This window comes from Ursus maritimus, unplaced genomic scaffold (assembly GCF_017311325.1).
Source record: "Ursus maritimus isolate PB19 unplaced genomic scaffold, ASM1731132v1 scaffold_8, whole genome shotgun sequence".
NCBI classification, from domain to species: domain Eukaryota; kingdom Metazoa; phylum Chordata; class Mammalia; order Carnivora; family Ursidae; genus Ursus; species Ursus maritimus.
In genome coordinates, this window is record NW_024426996.1 from 15576285 (window position 1) to 15583930 (window position 7646).

The following is a 7646-nucleotide window of genomic DNA, read 5'->3' on the forward strand; positions in this document are numbered from 1 at the left end:
TTAAAACAGCAACTTACTGGCCTGGGGGAAAGAAATTTGTGCCACAGAAAATTATATTATAAAGATGCAGCCAGCCACCAACAAAAATGTTATGGCAGAAGGCAGGGGGCAATGAGAATTGGAAGGAACTACACAGAGCATTTCTTCTTCTTCAGCAACCATCAGGGTATACTTTTGGCATTCTCTCCAAAATAAAGAGCATCAATCTGGATGCCCGTAAGCTTATCACTGCTCAAAACTTAATTTCATTTGAACCATGAAATCGTATCTACTGTGTGAAGTGTAAAATGTAAAGATTTTGTTGGGTTCTGATTGATACCATCTGATAGGAAATAGCAGATTTTGATACCAAGAGAAGGCAAAGGTTAAATGTGAAACAAACAAACGTCAGAGGGACCACATACTGACTGAGGGAAGAAAGCTGACTGAGAGACCGGTTTACTGTTTTTGCTGTTAATTTTTTTTTTCTTTTTTGCCTTTCCTTTTCTTCTACTTATCCTCTACTTCTTTTTCTCCTTATTGTTTTGTTTCATTTTTTAAGATTCTGCACTCAACCTGATCTCCCAGCTTCTAGTTCATTTCCAGGCTTCCAACGTGTCTAAATTTTTCTGACAGGGTTGGGAAAAAGGGTGGAGGAGGAAATATAGACATACATTTGCATTCAGGACTGAGAAGCAAGCCCCTCAGGAAAGAATGTATCCGAGAATTTAAATAAGTTGGCCAAATAACGTTAGTCACTAGTAGAGAGACAGCAAAATGTTTATCATAAGCCATCTATCCTGACCCATTCACTCAATCCTAGTTAGGTTTAATCGATATATATGTGATCTTTTCACTAAAACCTAAGGCAACCAAACCAAGGCAGCGCTAGTTTGGTATCCGTTTGACAAAACAAAACTCAGCATGGGAGAAAGACACCCTCCCTATCTCTGCAGGGAGGAGGCCGGGTGTGGCTGAGGGCCCACATTTCACTAAAGGTCCCACACAGCACAGTAGTGCGTTAGGACATCCAAGGGCAGCATTGCCACTGGATGGTGGTGCCCAATGGCTGTGTCTACTAGAAAGCTGTGGACACCAGAAGAAGCTAGGAAAAGCCTTTACATAGCAGCTGAAGAGACATCTTCCTGAGATCACAGGAGACAACCCTGCAGATGCCCAGAGATGTATAGAAGAGATACAAAGGTTTACTCTCATTTAACGAAGAAAGTACTCAATCAGAATCAATTGACCTCTGGTCTCCTCTCAGATCTACCTGAGTAGACCCTATATATGTCTTTTTATTCTTTATATAACTAGTTAAATATGGCTTTCTCCATGACAAGTTCTTTTTTAAAGATTTTATTTATTTATTTTAGATAGAGCACGCATGCGCATGAGCTGGGGGTGGGGAGGCGGCCAGGGGGAGAGGGAGAAGCAGGCTCCCCATTGAGCAGGGAGCCCAAAGCAGGGCTCCATCCCAGGATCCTGAGATCATGACCTGAGCCAAAGGCAGACGCTTAACAACTGAGCCACCCAGGTGCCCTTCAATGACAAGTTTTTACACCAGCATATAAATACTCATAAATAAAAACTTCAAAAAATGATTTCATGTATACAACAATTGATTGTCAGCAATGAAGTAAACGCAGCATATAACATACTATTAACTGCCCAATAGATGTGATTTTTACCTCTGAGCAAGCTACCTATAACATATACTTCAAGATATAAAATAAAAGTTCTTCATGAAGGAACATCCAGGTCATACTTGTAACACCTTCCAATTTGTTCTGTGATTTTACCTAATATCTAATAAATTCTTTCTTCCTAAATGGAAAACCCATGGCCGCCTTTGGTCATTATTTCCACATCTGAACTTCACTCTCTCAATAATATTCTTTAAACGTCAGTCCCTTCTTTGTTCTATTTCATGCCCTCTTGCTTTTGAACTATTATATCCTTGAAGAGTTTCCTTTCATATACCTTTTCTGTCTTCCAAACTTCATCTGCATTCGTCTTGTTCACCTTTCATTTCCCTCTCAAGAATGAGCACTGACCTCATATTTTTAGTCTCCACAAGGATCTATGACCTAAAGATCCTTTATCATCATGGCTGTCTTTATTGATGCTTCATTACCATTCCTGTCATATAAGGTTCAGAATCATGCACAAAGCTTCAAGTGGGGTGGATTCCCAGTCCTTCGAAATGCTTTTATAATGATGTGAACCTGCGTCCCATTAGCTTTCCTAAATATTAAGATGCTACTGCTCTCATTCTGCTTCATCTCACCCATAAATCTTGTTACTAATATACCCTTTAAAAATGTTATTCTAATATATATTTCTTTGCAAGCCTTGGCCTAATTCTTTTCCCCACTTTTCTTAAGTTCTTCTGTGCAGTTTCTAATATGACATACACACTTCGTGCAGAGGCGGTATCATGGCCAATGACGTTGACCTGAGGTGCGATTACTGCTCTTGGAAAACTTTTCCATTATGACGTACGACAAGTACAATGACAAACATTTTCTTTAGTATAAAAATCAATAGAGTAATTGTGTTCTTCTAATTAGATCAATTTACATGAATGTTTTATCTCACCAAAATAGCACTTAATGGTCTTCTACATGGTATTTTCACAAAAGGAAAGGAAGCCAGGTGAAAGGAGATGAATGCAAAGAGTGGTATAGAATCATTCCTGCTACTGAAAGAGGAACCCAAGAACGTATATTACTGATCGTGCACTAGTTGAGTCAGCTCTTCATGAACAGCATGTTTTGTGGATTTTTCTGGAAGTATTTATATGACTTGAAAATATTTACAAAGCACACAGCAGACAAAACTTTCAACTAAACAATAACCTAAAAACTCAGAGAGCCTATACTTTTTTTATCAGCTTTGGTTTTTGATACTTTGATTTCATTTTGATTTTTTCTTTTATTTTACAATTCTGAGAACTGGGTAGTGAAAAGAACGCCCAGGGCGTTCTTGTTCAAGGCCACATACAAGAGGACTATGCAACTGAAATGAGGAGTCAGAGCAGCCACGTTTATACTGCAGATAATCTTTTGCCTTATTACCTTATAACACTCTGCAATTTTGCTTTCCCTGTTTCACATTCCCGGAAAAATGACAATTAGTGAACTCTGAGATGTGCCACTTTCTTTTTCCTTCCTCACCAATTTCCCAGAAGCTGACGTGCTCCAATCTGTCTATCACATCCACATCCTATCTGCAGTGTCCAGAGCAGAGAAAAAGAAATCCTTTGGTACTGTCCCAGAAAACAGAAATAGGCCGCCAGTATAGGTAAAACCGAAATAAATCTGTAAATAGTCAAAACAATCCATCTCCTTGCTTGCTTTCTTTTATATATATTTACCTTTTTGTCTTATATTTCCCACCCCAGACGGTTTATCTCAGAAAGTTCCTACAGAGATTACCTCTGTTCAACGGAACCCACACCTGCCGTTCCAGGGAACTTGGGGCTAGACACTAGAAGTGAGAATTGGAGGAAGGAGAGCATGTTTTATCCATATTTTTTTACCTCTGCATGTAGCAAAACACCTGCCACATAATCAGTACTCAGAAGTGTTGAACAAATAAAATATAATGTGAGCGTGCTATAGTCTCCTTCTAGATCATGCCTACATTTGAGATCGCACTGCCAAATTATTGTAAATGATACCAAATATAATACGATTTCTCATTTCTCTCCTCAGAGTTTACTATCATGTTTTATCATTAAGGCTTTGATCACCTGGGAGACAATGAACTCCAGAGAAACATGAGCTGAATTATGCATGGTCTTGTGGTGAAAAGCGCTGACCCTGGAGCCAGGCTGTCCGGATTCAAATTCCTGCTCCACCACTTACCAGCTGTTGACGTTAGGCAACTTAATTAATGATTCCATGTCTCAGCTGATCAATCTGTTATAACACTAGCTACTTCATCAAGTTATATAAGTATTAAATGAGCTAATAGTTGTAAACCTCTTAAAACAGTGTCTGGCACATGGTAAAGATTATATAAATGATTGTTTTTAAAAAGGTGTCTTTTGGGATACTACCATCAGTTGGTCAACTAAGAAGAATTTACTATTTGTAATAGGAAAAAAAATGGTAGGCTATGTCTCTGAAAATATTCCATGCTAGATGTAATATTTTAATTGATAAAGCCTATCAAGACCTCAGAATATAATTAATTGCACGATCATAGGTATAAGTCGTTAAACTAAACTTCTCTTTTCCATCCTCCTCTCCCTGTTCATACTCACAAAAAAAAAAATTTAGAGTAATATTTCCTCCCAAAATCTGGAAATGTTCTTTAAAGCACACTGTTTCTCTTTGCCAAATGGAGGCGGCTTTGGCCTCTGGCAATACAGAGAACAAGATATCCTGAAAAACCCTTCCAGACAAAACACCAATGTGAGATGACTTGCAATAAAGAATAAAGATCCTATAAGTAAATAGCTAAAACTACGAAAAGTAAAAGAAGTCCTCAGAGGCCACAGAATGAAGAAGAAGCAGGAGGCGGTGTGACAAATTGGTACTCAAGTGACTGCTGCCTGAAGGCATGTGCTGACTCCTGGAACCTAGAGCCTTCCATCTTAAGGCTACATTGGATGGATCTGACAGAAATGTGCCACAAGATAGCAATATTTACTATAAAGCTAGAGCAAATATGACTGTTTAGTAATGCTTCAGAGATAGACAAATAGATCAATGGAACAGAAAAGAGTGTCCAGAAATAACACACACATATGAATACGTGATGCATGACAAAGGAATTATTACAAACAAGGGGAAAGGAGGTGTTGTTACAAATTGTAACTAGATGATCTAGGGTAGTTGGGTATCTTCATTTTTATTTTTTTAAAAGACTTATTTATTGGGGCGCCTGGATGGCTCAGTCGTTAAGCGTCTGCCTTCGGCTCAGGGCGTGATCCCAGCGTTCTGGGATCGAGCCCCACATCAGGCTCCTCCGCTATGAGCCTGCTTCTTCCTCTCCCACTCCCCCTGCTTGTGTTCCCTCTCTCGCTGGCTGTCTCTGCCAAATAAATAAATAAAATCTTTTAAAAAAAAAAAGACTTATTTATTTATTTTAGAAAGAGCGAGCACATGAGATGGGGTAGGGGTAGAGGGAGCAGGAGAGAACCTCAAGCATACTCCCCGCTGGACACAGAGCCTGATGTGGGGCTCAATCTCACGACCCTGAGATCATGACCCTGAGATCATGACCCAAGCTGAAATCACGAGTCAAACACTTAACTGACTAAGCCACACAGGCACCCCAGGTAATTTCATTTTTAAAAAAGCCCTGCCTCTTGGCACAGAATAATGTCACTTTAAAGTAAATTAAAGACCTATGAGAAGAGCAAACCATAAAGCTTTCATAAGATAATATAGGAATGTATCTTCAAGATTTCAGTGGAGGGAAAGATATTTAATATGTAAAAATTACTAACCATAAAGAAAGAATGATAAATTTAACTACATTAAAATTAACTCTTCATCAGAAGACACCTTAGAAAGAGAAGGAAATGAGCAACAAAGTGGAAAATGACATTTGTGACACATATCATTGACAAAGAACTGGCGTAGAGAAGATATAAAGAACTGCTACCTTTGCACCCCTCCCAGGTTGCCAAAAATATGAAGAAGGTTACAAACAATATCAAGTGTTGTGAGATTGGAAAGCAAAGGAAACTCTCATGCACCACTTATAGGAGTATAAACGGTAAAGCCATTTTGGAAAACAGTTCGGTAATAGCTAGGAACGTGACGATGCACATATTGCAGATGAAGGGAAAGTGGAATCTATTTTTTTTTTATTTAAGATTTATTTCTTTATTAGAGAGGGAGAGAGAGAGCACAAGTGGGAGGGGCAGCGAGAGAGAGAGAGAGAGAGAGAGAGAATCTCAAGCAGACTCCCTGCTGAGCGAGGAGCCCAGTACAGGGCTCGATTTCCAGACCCTGAGATCATGACCTGAGATGAAATCAAGATTCGGTTGCTCAACCGACTGTACCACCCAGGCATCCCGGGAAAGTAGAATCTTAAAAATCTTCACCTACTCAAAAGAACGTAGAAAAGGGGGAAAAAATCATATATAAGGACAAAATAAAAACTGTAAAATAAGATGGAGGAATTAAACCCAAATATGTCATAGACTACATTAAGTATACAATTCAAATTTAAATATTTAAATTTACCAATAAAGAAATATTATCCTATCAGATTTATAAAAAGTATTCAGCTATAGCCTACTTACAAGACACATCTACATGATACAAGATAATATAAACATATGAAGTGTTTATTAATAAAAAACATGCAGCAGATAAAAATCACTCAAAGGAAATCTGGTATAGTGATATTAATATCAGACAAAAATAGGTGTGAAGCCAAAAAGAATGATCAAGGTTCACTATAATGATAAAATTTTTATTTAAACATTTCCAAATATATATCCTCCTAAGAACACATTTCCTTAGGGCAGACGAGCCAGCTAGTCACCAAACACCAGACTGGAGTTGGACTATATCTCCTAGCCTCCCCTTAGGTAAGGCCATTTGCCTAGATCTCACCAATGGAATATGAACGTTCTGTTTCCATATCAAAGGGATGGTCCTGCACATATGCAATCATTTAGTTAGTAATTCATATCTATTCAATGATGACTTCGATTGTTTAGAGATACTGAGCTATTAAGACAAAGTCCCAACTCTCAAAGACTTTCAAGATTCTGAGGACACAAATATAGAAAGAAACACATACAGTGCAGTCATAATTGCTATGATGTATTGGAAATACATACAAAGTACCACAGGAACCAAGAGAAAGGAGTGCTAAGTTTCCTTGGAAAGTCAGTCATGGCTTCCCATCACAGAAGGACTGACACGAGCTGACTAATGAAGGCAGATAAAATGCAGAGATGCAACACGAAGGCGTGAGCGTTTATGGCTAGTCCGAAGAAAAGCAAGGAATTCAATATGACCAGAGCACATGACCGTGTGGGGAAATGATCCAACCTAGGGCCGTGGCAAACAGTATGGAGAGGAGAGACTTTTGAGCAATATTGAAGAAGTTCATAGAAATGAATGACTTACTGAGAAGCAGGGAGAAGGTGGCATGCAGGATCACTCACAGGTAGACGGCAGTGGCATTACCTGAGAAGGAAATCAGAGAAGCAGGTCACAGAGCAGTTGGGTTCGAATGGGAGAATGTTCCAAATGAGGATCATTTGTATATACTTGGTAGCTGGGACAATGGGCTTACATAAATTTCCCTGGAGATTGTTTAAAGTAAAGAAATAAGAGCATGAAGAATAGTCTAGTTTTGTCCCAGATGCTTAGCAACTGGTGCTAAATACCAAGACAATCTGAGGGTCTCAGTCAGAAGGTTACCAAAATTCTAATTAGTTGTGACATTTCTCCTCAGTAAACTAGTGAGCAGTCTGGAGTGATGAAGCATTTCTAAATCTTTGCTACCAGAGTCTCTGGGGACATGTTAATCTTTTCTCATAAAACAATCTGGACCAGAGAGAAAGAAGATGTATTTTGTTTTAATTTTTACTTAAGACCCAGTATAGCAGAACTGTTTACTATATGCAGAATATTGAACTGTGCTTGGGCTCAATTCTTTGTGGAAACTTCCAAATCAAGCCTGGG

At 38.7% G+C, this 7646-nt stretch overlaps 1 pseudogene; it reads left to right on the top strand.

Annotated features, from left to right (window-relative positions):
* The first annotated feature begins 2397 nt into the window (after positions 1-2397).
* Positions 2398-2553, top strand: LOC121101592 (annotated as a pseudogene).
* Positions 2554-7646: the final 5093 nt, after the last annotated feature.